General features: G+C 42.7%; 1 protein-coding gene across 1 annotated transcript in view; it reads right to left on the reverse strand.

Annotated features, from left to right (window-relative positions):
• Positions 1 to 15,220, reverse strand: part of GREM2 (gremlin 2, DAN family BMP antagonist) — a 33,686-nt gene extending 18,466 nt beyond the window's left edge. The window contains exon 1 of the mRNA XM_080997818.1: positions 14,936 to 15,220. The gene's annotated coding sequence lies outside the window, so the exon portion shown is untranslated. The remainder of the gene's footprint in view (positions 1 to 14,935) is intronic.
• Positions 15,221 to 16,160: the final 940 nt, after the last annotated feature.

Here is a 16,160-nt window from a genome sequence, read left to right on the forward strand (position 1 = left end):
TTCTTTTCTTTCTGTATAAGAACAAACATTGAAGAGGCCTCCTAGCCCGCTCACAGGTCCTTTATAAGACCATTGTTAACAGTTGGCCCAGGGGAATATTAACCGCTCTCAATTTTACCCGTGGACTGCCATTTCTCCAGATTTTAATTTGCTCAGAACTAATTTTAGGATGTATTTTAACTAATTGATTGCCTGTTTTTATGTTCGTTGTATACTGTCTTAGTTTCATGATGTTAGACACCCTGAGCCTGGCTCCGGCCAGGGAGGGCGGGGTACAAATAAAAAATGATTATGATTATGATTATTATCACTAGCTGAGCACCCATGCCAGATCTAGGAGCACCCTAAAATTCTGCACTTGCTCCTTCAGGGAAGTGTTGTCCCACCTAAGGCATGATGTATGCCTCCACCAGGCCAGCAGAGCTCCCAACACCCACCTAAAAATGTGAACTTGCGTGCCATTTGTGTAGTTCTTAGTGACTTTTTAACATATTCCCTCTTAAGAGAGTAGGCCTATTTGAATCCATCAGGAATGTCCTATATGTGCCTCATTAAAACATTCACATTTCTTTGATTAAGTTATCTGTGTAAGGAGTTTTATTAAGCTAGGTAAATATGTGTGAAGCCTGGGTTCAGCTAACAGACATCTTTTAAAGTAAATCAAATAAGCTGATAGGGAAAGGTGACCTAGACTGGGAAGAAAGGTTTTGGCAGTAGGACTCAAGGTATTTTACTCATTAAACTCACGATCCATCACAAATATATTCAGATGGAAAAACATATTTTAAAACACTTTCTCATTTAGAATGAAAGTTTTACAAGAAAAACTAACAGCATATTCGCACATCAGCCATTGTGCAGATTACCTAACAGAACAGGCTTCTACGTAATTTCTTGAAAAACAGTAACAGGTCTAACATATGCCCCAGCTCCAAATTAAGGGCATGTCTAAACCACAGGGGATTTTAGGAAACCTTAAAATGTTAGTTCAGTGAAGGAGGACTCCACTCTTGGCTAAACATGCTACATGCCACCCACGAGCTCATCTCTTCTGCTCCTCCCACCGCCATCACAAGAAGCAACGCTGGTCTCACCAAAGAAAAGCAAAAGACATTGTCTTTCCATTCCCATCTGATCTGAATGGGAAAAGGCCACGTTCAGTAACAACAGTAACAACAACCTTGGCTTAGCAAACCATGCTGTGTAGGTGTACATAGCCTGGTCACTCCTCCATCATTTCTCCCTTAGTGTGAGTGGGTAAGCAAAGCATCTGGACCTAGGATCAGAGTCTGGTTCTCCCCAAGAAGCCTATAATATGCCTTTAAACATGGTTTGTTGATGGCTTATAAATCCTAGCTTGTTAGGGAGAAACAAACCATGATCCCAGGCTCAGATGTAATGCTAAGCTATCTGCCTACTCACTCATGCAAATGGAGGAGCAAAATGGGAGCAATTGGGCTGTGACAAAGCATGATGGCTTATTAAGCCAAGGTGATTGACTGACTGTTATGTGTGAACAGGGTTATTGTCCTTCTGATGATGCTTACACCACAGTCCCAAGAGCAGTTGTTTCATTCCACACCTCCGAATGGCCAACACTCCAGACTGGTCTGGGGCTGTACTGCAGAGCTCACTGTGGGGAGTTTAGCATCCCAATTGAAGAAGAAGTGGATTCCACAAAATGTTCTATCACAGACTTGCCACTCCAAAACAACAAATGCAAGTGAATTGACTGCCAAGACACACTCCATCCAGCCTGCCCAGCCATGTTTGAAATTTTAAACTGCCTACTATGTGGCAGCTCATGAGTAATTCCTTTGCATGTGTATAACTGTAAATGAACACCAGGGAATGTCTGGGGGACATTCTAAGACAAGCAGAGACTGTTTTGCTCACACTGTTCCAGAAAGGAAGCAACATGGATCATGGTGGGAACAGAGCATAATAGCAGGAAATAGCACGCTTGTGTAAATATATGTATATAGATATAAACCAACAGTTTTGATACAGGTATTTCTGCCATTTCAAATATCCTGTACCTTAGAAAAGAAGGGCCACATCCACTGTTAACCTGATCAGGCAAACCATAGTGTGTTGCATCTCACAACCAAGACAAGAGGCTTAATACCATGACACGACTGCAGAAAGTTGGGAAAGAGGGTCAACTTTGCAAAGCCCTATGTGTTTGGCATCCAAGTGCCAAACACTAACAATTTGCTTCCAGAGGAATGGCTTTCATATGTCCTTCATGCCTCATCACTGATGTAGAATCTCTCAACTAACACACTTCTGTGTACTCAGCCCTTCCCATTGGCAATATACAAAGCTGCCAGTCATATGAGGTGCCTGGATCATCAGGTGAGTTCACATCTCATCCTTGTACCGTCCATCAGGTTGTTGTAGGGAGCAGCCATTGAATGATGCTTTCACAGGTTACCAATGCAACATGGGAGCCAACCACAAAGAAGAAGGTTCACACAGGTGAACTGGGCTCAGTCGTTCCTATAATAATCCAGTAAAGTGGGCCACTATTATTCTCTCCAGATTGCCACTGGGAAACTGGTTAAGAGATGCTGCTTTGCTCAAGGTTATCTAGCAAATTTATAGCTGATCTGGGATTTGACTGGGGGGAGGGCTAAGTACTTGTGCTCTTAGCTTCTATGTTGCCAGTAACTCTGTGAAATGGGTCGGGGGGGGGGAACCCTGGGAATATAGAATGGTTGATTGCTTTGTCAATATTTAAAGCCCCAGGTTTCAAACATAGTATGTGAAAACGAGGATTGTGAGTTAAGAAATAAAATTGGCCCTGTCATCCTGTGGTCCCTGAGAGGGCATCACAGGGACCATAGCATCATATCTCTCTCTCCACAGACAAAGAGAATGCCCCATTCTTGGATTCCCTTCCCCACTCCCAACGAAACTTTGCCTTGCCCTGCTGAAATTTGTAGGGCTGAAAAGGGGGTGTGCCAGAAGCAATTTTGGGAACTGCCAGGCATTGGTCAGGGGAAGGCATGGATCCAATGCTCTTCCACTCTCTCAACATGCTCCCTAACTAGGGTGGGGTAGGGGTATGCCAGCCCAGGAACTGGTATAGTTTATTTCCCTTCCAGTGGGAGGAAAATCAAATTTCAAAAGTAGTAATGAACAGAGGAATACCAGAAAGCTTTTCCACTTTCATTTCTGTCCAGCTGATGAAAGCCCAGTGGGGAATTGGATGCAGACGATCAACTGCTTTTCTGGTCCCTCCATACTTCCCTACCTGGGGATTTCAGCCTAAGAGTCAGGCAGTCTTTGAAAAAATTCAGGGCTCCTCCAGATGAACTATTCCAGGCATAAGCAAACTCGGCCCTCCAGATGTTTTGGGACTACAACTCCCATCATCCCTGACACTCATCCTGTTAACTAGGGATGATGGGAATTGCAGTCCCAAAACATCTGGAGGGCCGAGTTTGCCCATGCCTGAACTATGCACTGAGCATTCATCCCAATTTGTTTGCACAAAGTTTACATGGGGCTTAGCATTCACTCTTATTTTTTTGTGAGCAAGTTATACAACAGTGAGCATTCATCTTGCATTCATCCTGATTTGCTTGATGGGTATTTAGATGTCTTCCCAATGCTGATTTCTTCATGCCACACTTTTCAATGCATCTGCCACTTTGCTAACTGTAAAAAGGGCATTTCATTTGAAAGTAGATTTGCTGTGCTAGAGCGGCAGATTATTTTAATCCACTTTTATTGAGCAAACCTATATTTCCTGCTATGCGCTCGAAACCCTCCCACAAAATGCTGACAGTTTGGCCCTTGTGGCCACTGAGTCGGGCTCTCCTATATTGCAATTGTGTGCTGGAAGAGCAAACTAAGCTATACAAAGTCAGTGTGATTTATGCTGGGGTAATTTACTCCTACTGGGGTAATTTACACCAGTGTAATTTACTCCCATTCCAGGAATGGGGTTCCTGTTGACTTGAGGCCAACCCAAGCCAGGCAGAAGGGAAAGAAGCCTTTAAAGCAGTTTAGACTTTTTACAGTGTAACTCCACTAGGTTGAAGGTCGCATGGCTGAGCTGAATGGAGTTTGGAATCAGGGTCAGCCTCCCCAATCCCAGCCCTGCCACACCACAGGAACATGCATTCTCCAAGACTTTCTCTGGCCTCAGCTCAGTTGAAGATCCACCTCTTCCAAACTCTGCTCATCCCAGTGGAAATTGGGTTTGGATTGCTCCCTTAGCCTGTGTGTTTTATAGACAGTAATTACAATATCCTCTATTGGCTTCATTTTTACTGTTCTCACCTCCTGTTCTTTCAGCTGATTCTATCAGTTGATTAAATCGACAGAAAATTAACCCAATTTGCTATAAAGGCAAGCAGACTTTCCACATTTTGGGACATTAATAAATTTGAGCCTCCTTCCTCTTGCATTTATATAAGTAATTGAAAATTCCCAACCAGACCCTGTTGAAACACCACTGCTTTCCTTATTCTGGTTTGGTATAAGCAATTTAGAATGTATTGTTTTCTGAGATGTATTCACATCTTAAGCCACATGTATTTCTTAACCCACTTATTTCAAATGGAGATTTGCCAGAAGCCACACGACAGTCAATGTATAATACCTTCTGAATTTGCCCAGTCCACAAAATTAGGCACTCTGTAGGTAAAGCTCTCCTCTTTACCTTTTTCACAAGTCACTATTCATGCTCACCTTGGGATGCAAATATTGTTCCATCTCGTACTATGTATTTAAAATCTGAAAAGTATCAGCATGACCTCTATTCAGTGTTCTTAAAAACGCTCTCATACGGAGACAGTGATCATTGCACAACTAAACAATCAGGAATAAGCTCAAGTTCCCAGAATACTCTCTCATTTGGAAGAGGCTGCCAATTCCAGAAATGAATCCAAAATATATTGCTCTCCACTCCTCTTCCAGATCAACTTTTCTAAGGGGTTACACCCTATCCTTACTTAGTGTCTGAGAATCACTGTTTACAACTTTGTCTCTTTAAACCTTGACCCTGGTCAACAGTGCCAGGAATTAAATCATGTCTTTGGAAAGGAATGAGATCCATAGATAGGGCATTCTGTCTTTTGGGAATCCCACAGAATGAGATGATTGCAAATTACAGTCCTGTTTTCCAACCTTTGGGAGATCTGGCACAGTTATAGTGGGCAGAGATATCTGTTTATAGGATAAACCTGAACTGTTAAATAAAATTAAATGGTAAATTCCCCAGTGCTGCTGGGCAGTGTCCCTACAGGCACAATGTGTGTTTATCAGTTTCCTACTGAGCTGAGTTTGACTTTCAAATTTCCTTTAACCCTATCATAGTAAACATACTGCAGAATTCTGGCAAACACTCCCCTTGGAAAAATAGATTTTGCTTGTTAAAATAAAATAAAATGGTGGCTATGTCCAGGACTGACTTTGTCTTGTTTTGGAAAGGCACAACACAACATTTCCCAATGAAACTTCAAAGCCTAAAATGCTATATTATTATAAACCAAAGAAACAAGCTTGTTTTTATAAAGGGTGGATTTTGATTACTTTTGATAAAATCTCTGGCTGCAGTTGTCAAACCTCAGATGAACTGGCTTCAGTGGTGTTACTCTAAAGTAAGTGCTTAGCCGCTGGTGCCAGGTTCAGAGCCCAGTCTGGATGGGGATAGGCTGGTGGCACATTGTGCTAAAATTATGAAACTTTTGTTAACCCTGTCTCTGTGCTGTGTTCCCTGAATGATTTTTTCTTCTAACAGTAAATGTTTTCTATGGAGCAAGGGAGGAGGACAAAGTGAGGCATGAGAGAGAGGGAGAGTGCGTGCAAGCTAACTGGTGAGGACAAGAGTTGACTTTCTGTGCAATAAGGAAAATGAACTTGGTTGGTTTACGGAAAGTAGAAGAGTTGAATGTTATTATGAAGCAATAATTTTGCACAAGTTTTTGAAGGTGATAAATGGAGAACTGGGATTTTTATCCTTTTCTCTTTTTTTCTTCTCTATTTTCTTTTAATTTTTATCTTTAAAAATGCTTGATATTTGATGTTTATTTCTGTACACTGTTTTTTTCAATGTTCCTTCAAGCTTTAATAAAATTTCAAAAAGGAACCTGGGACATTCTACACTCAAAGCCTGAATTTCAGACTGTACCAAGCTATTTTGCTATAAAGTAGCTTCACTGAAATTAATTAGTCCTGGTCATTCATTTTAATGATTCTGCTCTGAGCACAGCTAAATTAAATGCAACCCAGAGTTTTCCAGTGGTGCAGTGCTAGTAACTCTTCCGGCATTCGCCATTCTTTAATCAGATGTTTCCATTTCCCTTAATTACCAAATAGAAACCTTTGCCACCTGTCCCACCTGGCACTGTGCAAATACCTTAGATCCGCACTATGAAATATGCTGGCACACAAACAGTCTTGTTCACATCGCAACTCCACTCCCCATGGAATTCTCATTAGTGGAGAAGAGATGAGGAGAATGCCATTAGTTTCTGCTCAAGGTCAGTCTTTGGGTTTTATGAATGCATCATTCAGTCCCATCTTTGCATTTTCCCTCAGAAGTCCTGCTATGTTCAACAGGGCCTACTATCTTGTAGGTGTGCAGCTTTAAACTCAGTGGGTCTTATTATGAGACAAACATGACTAGGCTCTTGGAAGGTACATGTATTGTATGCATTGTGACCAGAGCCTGGAAAGCTCATTATAAAATGGAACAAGTTCTAGCTCAAGTTCAACACGTCAAAAAAGGAACGAATTCCAGTTCATGCTGATCCCTTTACAAATTGAACTAGTTCAGTTCACAGTTCAAGTTAATCCATATTGTCTTTGGGGGGGGGGAAATTCAGAATTCAGTGTTGAAGTATAAATTATACTTAAGAAGACTAAGAAAACATTGAAACACACACAGCGGAATGTGCATTGTTCTTTTCCAAAAATTATGGACATTATTATTGTTATTATTATTATTATTTATACTGCCCTTCATCCACAGTTCTCTGGGTGGTTCACAGCATAAAAAACTTTAAGCTAAAAGCTCCAAAGTGTCTAAAGAGTAAAAAAAACACCACATCATTCTCTTATAATAGGAGAATGAACTTGAAGATGCAATAGGAATCATTCAAAACTCTACTGGAAAACAAACTCAATTCACATTCAGTTCATCTGGCAGTTATGGGAACTGCTCTCAGACCTAGTTCAGGTATTTTTGAACTAATTCAGTGAACTTTGTTAAACTGAACTAGTTCTTTCCAAGCACTGATTTTGACAGATAACAAATCTTCTGATTTGTAGGTGTGATAACATATGTATCAGCTATGGGGGACAGCCAATATTAGTCATATTCTGAAAAGATTGATTGGAATGGGTCTGTTCTGAATACAGCTAACACTGGCTATCATCCTGATTTTTTATTAAGCATTTCAGAATTGCAAAGTGGGGGGGGGGGGTCAACCTTGAAGCAGAACTGAATGACATACACATTGCAAGAAAATTAGTATAAAAAGAGAGTCGTGCATTAGATCAGCCTTTCCCAAGCTGCTGGTTGGGGCAGATGCAAGCAGCTGTGTAAAACATCTGGAGAGCACCAGCTGGCAGAAAGGCTGCATTAGACAATGTGCTGTGATATTGTAAAGAACTCACATCCTTCCAGAATGTGGTACGAGGCCGAGGGGGAAGTTACGCGTCTTGATTTCTGTTAGCATGTGATACGAATGATCAATAAAGCAGTCGTTTTGTGCCACGCCATAAAGTACATCTCCTTGCCGCATAGTGCTTCCATGAGAACGAGCCACCATGAAGCTTTATGCCATTGAGAAATAGTAATTCCATATTTTTCCAGGGCTTAGTGATCTCTAGCCTAGCTGCCAAGAGGCAGTACGTGATCACATATAGTATAGTACAGTACAGAACGTTGTTTGCTAAACTGTTTTGGTACTTCAGCTGTCTCTTATTGAGAGAGAGAGAGAGAGAGAGAGAGAGAGAGAGAGAGACTCACACTGGGTCATGGGGGGCCTTAAGGAAGTGGAGCTAGATCATACCCACTTGGCAGTGCCCACTCTAGGAAGAGATGCTGCTGGCTGCTAACATTACCAGGTTCAGACCCTGGGAAGTCTGCCGCACTTTTTAGAGTCTCATAGAAGGACCAATTTCATCACCATTCATTTCTTCTCCCATCACAGAGCTAGAGTAAGGGATGAAGCTGCACGTGGTACATTTTCTTTTCTGAGAAACTCTTAAATATACATCAGCTCTGTTAAGGTCCGGGAAGGCAACCCAATTAACTGTACCACTGTCTTCCAGCTAGTAGTTTGCTAAATATGTGGTTAAGGGCTCTGAGTGACTAGTTTTCATAGAATCAATGAGTTGGCAGAGACCACAAGGGTCATTTAGTCCAGCCCCCTGCAATTCAGGAATCTTTCTCCCGACACGGGACTCGAACCCACAACCCTGAAATTAAGAGTCTCATGCTCTACCAACTGAGCTGTTCAGCACATACAACAATATTGCCTGCCACCCAACATATGCTTACCTGCTTACAGTAGAGATAATTTTCATTTAATTCAAGGGGATTTGCTTCTAGAGTAAAGCACCTGTAAAGCAAGACGAGTGCCGCAACCCCAGAGTCGTCTGTGACTGGACTTAACTGTCAGGGGTCCTTTACCTTTACCTTTTTAGATACATATGCATAGGATTGGACTGCAAGATTACATATGGATTAGAGCTTTCCGAGACAAAGGAAGCAATAATGTAGAGGAATCATTGTTGTGGTGTGTACATGTTCCCTTTTCTCTTTCTGTCTTTTCTTTTTCTGATGCCCACAATGGTTTCGGTGATTATGCAGATTTTAAAGGAATCACCAGAACCACAGCAATCGGTGCGTGAGTGTTTTGGTTTGACTGTTCCTGTTGCCACCCTTATGCTCAGAGCAAGTTGTGGAAAACAGTTGGGTGTGTTTATTAAAGTTTTAAACACTAATGAAAACTAGTTAAAGATTTCCCTAAGAGGAAAGGCAAAGCACATGGAACTTTTTAGTTTAGATTTTTTTAAAAAAATTAAAAAATTATGCGCAGTGCAGAGAAAATGGATAGATAGAAGCTTTTCTCAATAATACTAAAGCTGAGGGAGACGCAGTGAAATAAAAGGTAATGAATAAAGGGCAAAGTGAGATTATTGCAGAATATGCATTACCATTCGGAACCACTAGTTATCATATTTGGACACATTAATGTTCTGGTCTTACTAGAGGACAGAGAAATGTTGCCACTTTACCTGTTGCTTTTATGGCAATTAGTTGTAATGGTGGGTCAGTGTCAATATTTAGGGAATATTTAGGGTATGGGAAGTGGTCCAAATGACAAAATTGACAAATGTCGTTTGGGCAAGGGAACAAAGACAACTTAATGCCTGCTTTGTTTTAAAATAGCATCTCTTCTTTATGTACTAAGCAGCAAAAGACAAGATAATGTTGAATCCTATACTTTTTGGGAAACTTTGTAATAATATCCAGCAAAGATATGAATTAACAGCTTCCAGTTTAAAACTAAAATAAAGGACAGAAAACAGAAAGTACTTCATACTGTTCCTGGCAACAGGATACAGAAATAGCCCGTAGCATAGATGACTTTGAAAGAGAATTAGGCAAATAGATAGGCTGATGACAGGTCTATCGATGGTGATTAGGCGTACTAGCTAAATGGAACCTCCATATTAATAAGCAGTATACCTCTAAATACCAGTTTCAGTGGAGCATCATGCATATGGCTTTCAGTAATGAGGGCTTATGGAGGTATTTGGTTTGTCACTCTGCAAGAGAGAGCTCTTTGGTCTGGTCCAGAAGGGCTCTTAGGTTCTTAGAAGCATATCCTCGAGTGCACACACACAGGTTCTCTATCTCCTTCTCTCTTTCACTCACCACTCCCTGCCCCACACCACCAAGGCTACCCCTATCAGTCAGCGTTAGAAATTCCCCAGGTGCCAGACGTGTTTTGCAACTGGTGTGGGTCCAGTTGTGACCATGTGGAGATCTATGGATTCGACTGACATCTCCATCTGGCTGGCCCCTCCAGCTTTCTTAGGTAGGTAAGCAGAAGAACTTATTTATTGCATTTATATCTGACCTTTTTCTCCAATGAGTACATGGTTCGCTGCCCTCCCCCCCCCCCCCAGTTAATCCCCACGACAACGACTGAGTGGGGATTTGAACCCTGATCTCCCAGGTCCTAGTCTGACATGCTAACCACTACACCACATTGGCTTCCTAGAGTACTTCTGCTATGGGGCAGCTATATAAATGAAGTAGGTAAAGAAATATAGGGAAAGCAAAACGTCACTTAGAGAAGGATCTGAAATATTTTCCTTGAAGTTTGAATTTCTTTTATTCTGGATTGTTTTATTTGATGTTTTAATGTGTGGTAAACCGCTTTGAGATTTTTTTATTTAAAATATAAAGTAGTAGCTGGTCATTGACCAAAATAAATTATGATGATGATAGTATAAAAATGAAATGAAGAAGAAGAATAAATCTCACAACTTAAAAAAAGGCACCCCGACATCCCATTGTGGTGACTGTAACCTGGGTTTAAGGTGCCATTGGCAGTTAGCTTATATACCCAAGTTTCAAACAGCAATGGATTTTTTTCCAGAATGAGACAGAGGTCCCTCCTATCTGATTTTACAAAAGGGAAACTGAGGCCGAGAGTAATTTGCGTAAGGTCACAACCACTGAGCCCATGGCCATGCTGGGATGAGAGATCTGCTCTCCCAGTTCCAGGCTTAACCCCTCTATCCGACGGGTTATGGATCAGCAGATTCCAGCCACTGCCGTTGCTAATGTAAACACCGGCGGCTCCCAACTCCAGTTTGGGAGTCTGTGTTGATGCAAATGGCAGGCAAAGTGCATGGCAGCATCCCGAATGATTGAACTCCCCAGAAGAAGGCAGACAGATTCACAGGATTTGTCTTGAGTTTCCTGCAGATCTGCTAACCAAAGCAAAGAGGAGTCACTGAGAATCTCCCTAGAGTGTTTAAGTATTTTTATTACTGCTGTGTGTTTTTTCGTAAGCCACAAGACAGGAGAGGGGGGAAACCAGGGGCTCGTTCTCCCTGAGAAGCCTCACATCTTCAGCTGCTGTCAACCACTATTCATCAGATGCGCAGCTGACATTCCCAGGATATTGTTCTCTCCAGCCTTCTCCGTTTGATACATTTTTTGAGGGGAGCGGGGAGATGAACTAGACAGCACACATCTGTCCTATCACAACTCCAGAATGACAAAAGCCCACAATATAAGAATGAAACATATGGCAGAACTGCATAGCACGCACAGCTCTGGGCTGCAACACCTGGCTCACTCGCGGCTTGGCTTGTTCCCTGCTCAAATGTGCATGAGACACACCATTTGAGGATGGCAGCACACGTCTGCGATTGATGTCTGATGCACTGTGTCAAGTGCTGGCTGCCTCTCTGCCTGTTCACTCATTCGGTGCCATTTACCAGTGGCACTGCTTGCCACACATTGGGGAAAGGAGACTATCAAATGATGCATGGCCTGGGGGAAAGTGGAGAGACACAAAAGCTCTTCTCCCTCTGCCGTCACACTACAACTTGTGGACCTCCAAGGAACGTTGGAAGTTTCAGAGAAGATGGAAGAAGGTGCTTCCAAATCTATGGAACTCGCTTCTACAGGAGGCAAGTGATTGCCACCAACTTGGATGGTGTGGAAAGTCAATGAGACAATTCATGGAGAATAAGGCTATGCCAGAGTTGGAGGCAGTGATTTTTCTGAATATCAGTTGCTAAAAACGGCAGTAGGGGGAAATGCTCTTGGGCTCAGCCTTCCCCGAGCTTGCAGGTTTCCCACAAGCATCTTACAGGCCACTGTGGGAACATTAGGATGCTGGACTAATGGGCTTATTAGCCTGGTCCTGCAGGCTTTTCTTGCATTCTTAGATGAAACAGCCAGACAGATGACCCAGCCCAGGAACAAGCATGCATTGGCAGCTTCAGTTCAGGAGGATAAAAGCAAGGGGGTGGCCTGGACCCCAGCACCCACTGCCTGATGTGATCACTTCCCTTTGCCTAATGGTAGGGCCAGCTCTGAATTGACCCAGACATGTGGTTTTTTTTTGGGGGGGGGAGCCATTCTGTACCCACTGGGAAAAGATGAGCGATGGATTTGACAAGGAGGGACTATAGAGGGAAGCAGGACTGATTTGTGTAGACTTTGTGTCACACATGGTGTTCTCTACATGATGTTGCTCCTAATCTTCACTGTGTAGATATGTGGAAATTAAGGTCAGACATCAGTTTACAATAATATGATAACTGGGCTGTCTTCCCCTGCCATAATGACTAATTTGGTGTTAATGTGTGGTATAAGAAGGCTGTAAGTAAATAAATTGCAATTTACACATACCCCTTTTTTTAGTGTGGTGCATTTGTAAAAACCAGTTAAGTGCCATGCAGATTATTCATAGATAAATATCCTATCTCAGCAGCTAAAACCAAATCCACCTTTTCCAAGCAGAGTCAAAGCTTTTCTCATTGCTTCTGCATGCTTACAGAACGGCTGAGGTTGCTCTTCTGAACCCATTCATACCAGATTTGTAGGGAACCTGACACAGGAACAGGGATCATGCAACATTTTATTATCTTATTTCACACTATTCAACTATGCGACCTAAACAAATTTGTTCATCAGATTCCATAACCCTAAGTAACATTTTCCAACTTCGACAGTGTCTCCTCCCCTGCAGCAATAGTCTTGTGGCACCTTAAAAACTAGCATATTTATTATGGCATAAAATAAGCTTATGATGTAATAAACATAGGAAGCTGCCTTACACAGAGTCAGACCATTTGTCCATCCGGTTCAATGTTGTCTACTCTGACTGGCAGCAGCTCTCTAGGGTTTCAGACATGAGCCTTTCACATGATTATGAGCACAGAATGTTATGTCAGAAATGCATTGGTTTTATTTTTAAAAAATTGGTGACAAATGCCACTCTGGCATCTAATTGATATTGCCACTCTCTGAGCCAGGTGTGACTTCTTGTTCTATCAAGACACCATTAAGTTCCATTACGTTCATTGTCCCCAGTTTGTTCTATTGATTTCAGCAGGTATTGGACGTCACTACCTTTATCTGGATTGGGGCCGATTGCTTGTAAACCAATTTATTGTCCATTGAAATCATTAACATTTTATTCCAACTATCTGGGTCTATGATCAGGGTTGGCATGTTACATGCCATAATCACTTACTTATTCACAGTAATTCTCACTGAATCTAAGAGGGCAACACCAAGTGTATATGTGCAGGATTGCAACCACACAGGGAAGTACTTCTTGTGCATGAGCGTCCTTAGGCTCAAAATCATTTAAGGTTTTGAGTGCACAAGCTATAACTGGTGTTGAGATAGGTCTGGACATTTTCTGATCAATTTTCAACGAGGTGTGATAATCTTTTTATTCTGCCTTCAGCTTTATAATGAATGGGCAGCAAAAGAGCAAAGACAGACAAAGAAAATAAAAGAAAATAAGCCTTGCTTGATTTTTCAGTCCGCATACCAGAACAATGATTTAGGCAATATTTATTTCCTAACCTTATTCTACAGTAAAGAAAATTAATCCAGCAAGGCAGCACAGTGCCTGCATTGTATTTCTGTTGGTGGGAAGTCAAGAACCTGAACTGATGTTAGATTTCATAGTGAATTAGCATGCAGTAGCACTGATGTGGTCTGATATGCTAAGTGCTAATTAAGGCACAGCAAGTGGATCTTGCACCTGTTGCTATTTTATTCAGAAGGCATTGTTTGGATTCCTGCAGATTTACATCAAAACCATTTTCTATAGTGATTGGGGCTGGCTGGGACTCAGGTTCACCTTACAGCATTCAAGAGGCTTTTAAAGTGAGTGCTTTTCAACGCTGCAGTCCTTTCGCCCCTCTTTAAGAACTTTGCCCTCTCGAAAATAAAGAAAAGTCTAGCCTGTTATAAGCTATTAATTTTGTCCTCGAAAATCCCCCAAAGAAAGTTATATAACCACTTGCACAACCCTTCACTAAAAATAAAAGCGCCTCTGCAATTTTGAAAAGATAGTAAACCAAGGTTTATTAAAGTATTACACAAATGCAAAAAAATCTTGATTCAGTTTTTAAAGTGGGAGGGGGGAACCTGGGATAGAGAAGCACTTCTATTATGGTGATGCACCTCTTCAAAATATCTAAAATTATACTGTATATATTCAAAGTACATGGTTAAAAATGGTGCCATGTGTACTTGGAGCTATTTTAGGGTGAGGTTCTATAATCAACTCAAAGTACAGAAGGATGCAAAGCGGAGTCAGACCTTCATCCAGCCACGTCTATCTCACCCCCACCCTGGTGTTGCCTTCACCCTCGCCCAGGAGTCAAATTTGCTTTTCCCCGGCAGGGAAAGAAGCGCCCTACGCATTCGTCAAGACAAACCCCAGGTGTAAAACCGCGGTCCCTTAGAGCTACAGGACTCGGCACGAACTAGGCTGCTGAGAGCAGGAGGACCCATGAAAACTGACTTGGGTTTTCGTCTAAAACCAGGATGCTGGGAGACTGGATCTTCCCAAAGACTGAGGTTCACATCGTAGGTGATGCCTTAGAAGAGGGGTGTTGCATTTTCAGAACACGTTTTATCACAAATAAAGGAGGATTGGTTCCATGTGCAGATCGCCCACCCAGGTAAAAAATAGCTGGAGAGGAATTTCCCCATTTAAAAAAAAAAAGAAGTGGAAAATTCCAAAGGTTAAAATAATAAACTCACACTCACATTCTTACATATAACCTCGATTATCCAAGGCACCCTACGCCCTATTTCAATGCATCTGAAGGTATTGGGCCAAAACACAGGCACATACATGCACAAGTCAATAAATATGAATGCAAATGAACCCCAGCTAGGATGGAGTACCTGTCTGTTGCTGGAACAGCTTTCGCCTGCTCTCTCTGTCCCGGGTTTTAGAGGTATATATTCCAGGGCAGTGGCTTTAGCAAGTGGGCTCTGCCAAGGTCTCTGCTCCGATGCCCATAGGGATGTCTGCTGCGGGAGAGCTTCGCGCGCCTCGCTACGCCAGGAGCTGGAGCTGCCTTGCCTGGAGAGACCCACTGGAGGAGAGAGGCTTTGCACTGACTCCTCTCAGTCACCGCATGGGGATATTATCAAAGTCTAAGCTTGCTATTGGCTCCGATCACCAAACAAATCACACTCGCCTCCCGCTTCAAACCGCTCCCCCCACCCCCTGCCGCCGCCGCCGCCTTAGACTCAAGGCTCTCTCCCTCCCTCCCCGGGTGTTTCAAACGCAGCAGCCGGGGGGGGGGGGCAGGAGCTTATTTCCGCGCATTTGCAATCTTGCGTGCAGCAGGTCCAAGAGGAACGTTCACAAACGGACTTTCTAAACCCGGGGCAAGGGATGATTACAAAGAATCGCTTAATCGCTTTCCTTCGAAGAAAGGTGTGGGGGTGGGGAGAAGTTAGATTCCCCAACTGGTCTGCGGGGTTCAGGAGAGGAAGACAAGGGTCCAAAGTGGTAGCTACACAAAAGAATCGGGATATTTAATGTCGAAAACTAGAAACGGAATTTGCTGGGCATCTTCTTCATGAGCCTAATTTGTGCAGTTGGCCTTATTTCAGCCCAACTGGGGCCATGGGCGTATTATTTATCAAGTAAATAAATAAATTAAAAAAATACTTAAACAACTAACCAATCCAGTCACGGTTCTGCTTGGTTCTGCTCCCCCCCCCAAAAAAAAAGTCCTGCCCCCACAACATAAATCCTGGCTACACCCATAACTGGGTCAGAATGTGATGTCTTGTTCTTTGAGTGGCCTCCACACCCTCTCCCAGGTTCAGGCCCCAGCATCTCCCAGCTGGGAGAGACCTGGCCTGCAATCCTGGGGACGCTCAGCCAGGATGGACCAAGGGTCTGGACTTTGGATAAGTCTTTTCCATCCCCCAACCCAACGGAGCAGTCCACTAAGCATCTTTGAGTCTCAGCGGGCTGTACCCCACCCAAAGATTTTGTGTGTTTCTTCAAGCCTGCTGATACCTCCTGTGTGTGTGTGGTGCTGTTTTGGCTGCATAAGGATACCCACTCCTGAACACTGGAAATAAAAAGAATCATACAATTTTGTATCCA

This window comes from Podarcis pityusensis (assembly GCF_964106645.2).
Source record: "Podarcis pityusensis genome assembly, chromosome: 3".
In the NCBI taxonomy this organism is placed as follows: domain Eukaryota; kingdom Metazoa; phylum Chordata; class Lepidosauria; order Squamata; family Lacertidae; genus Podarcis; species Podarcis pityusensis.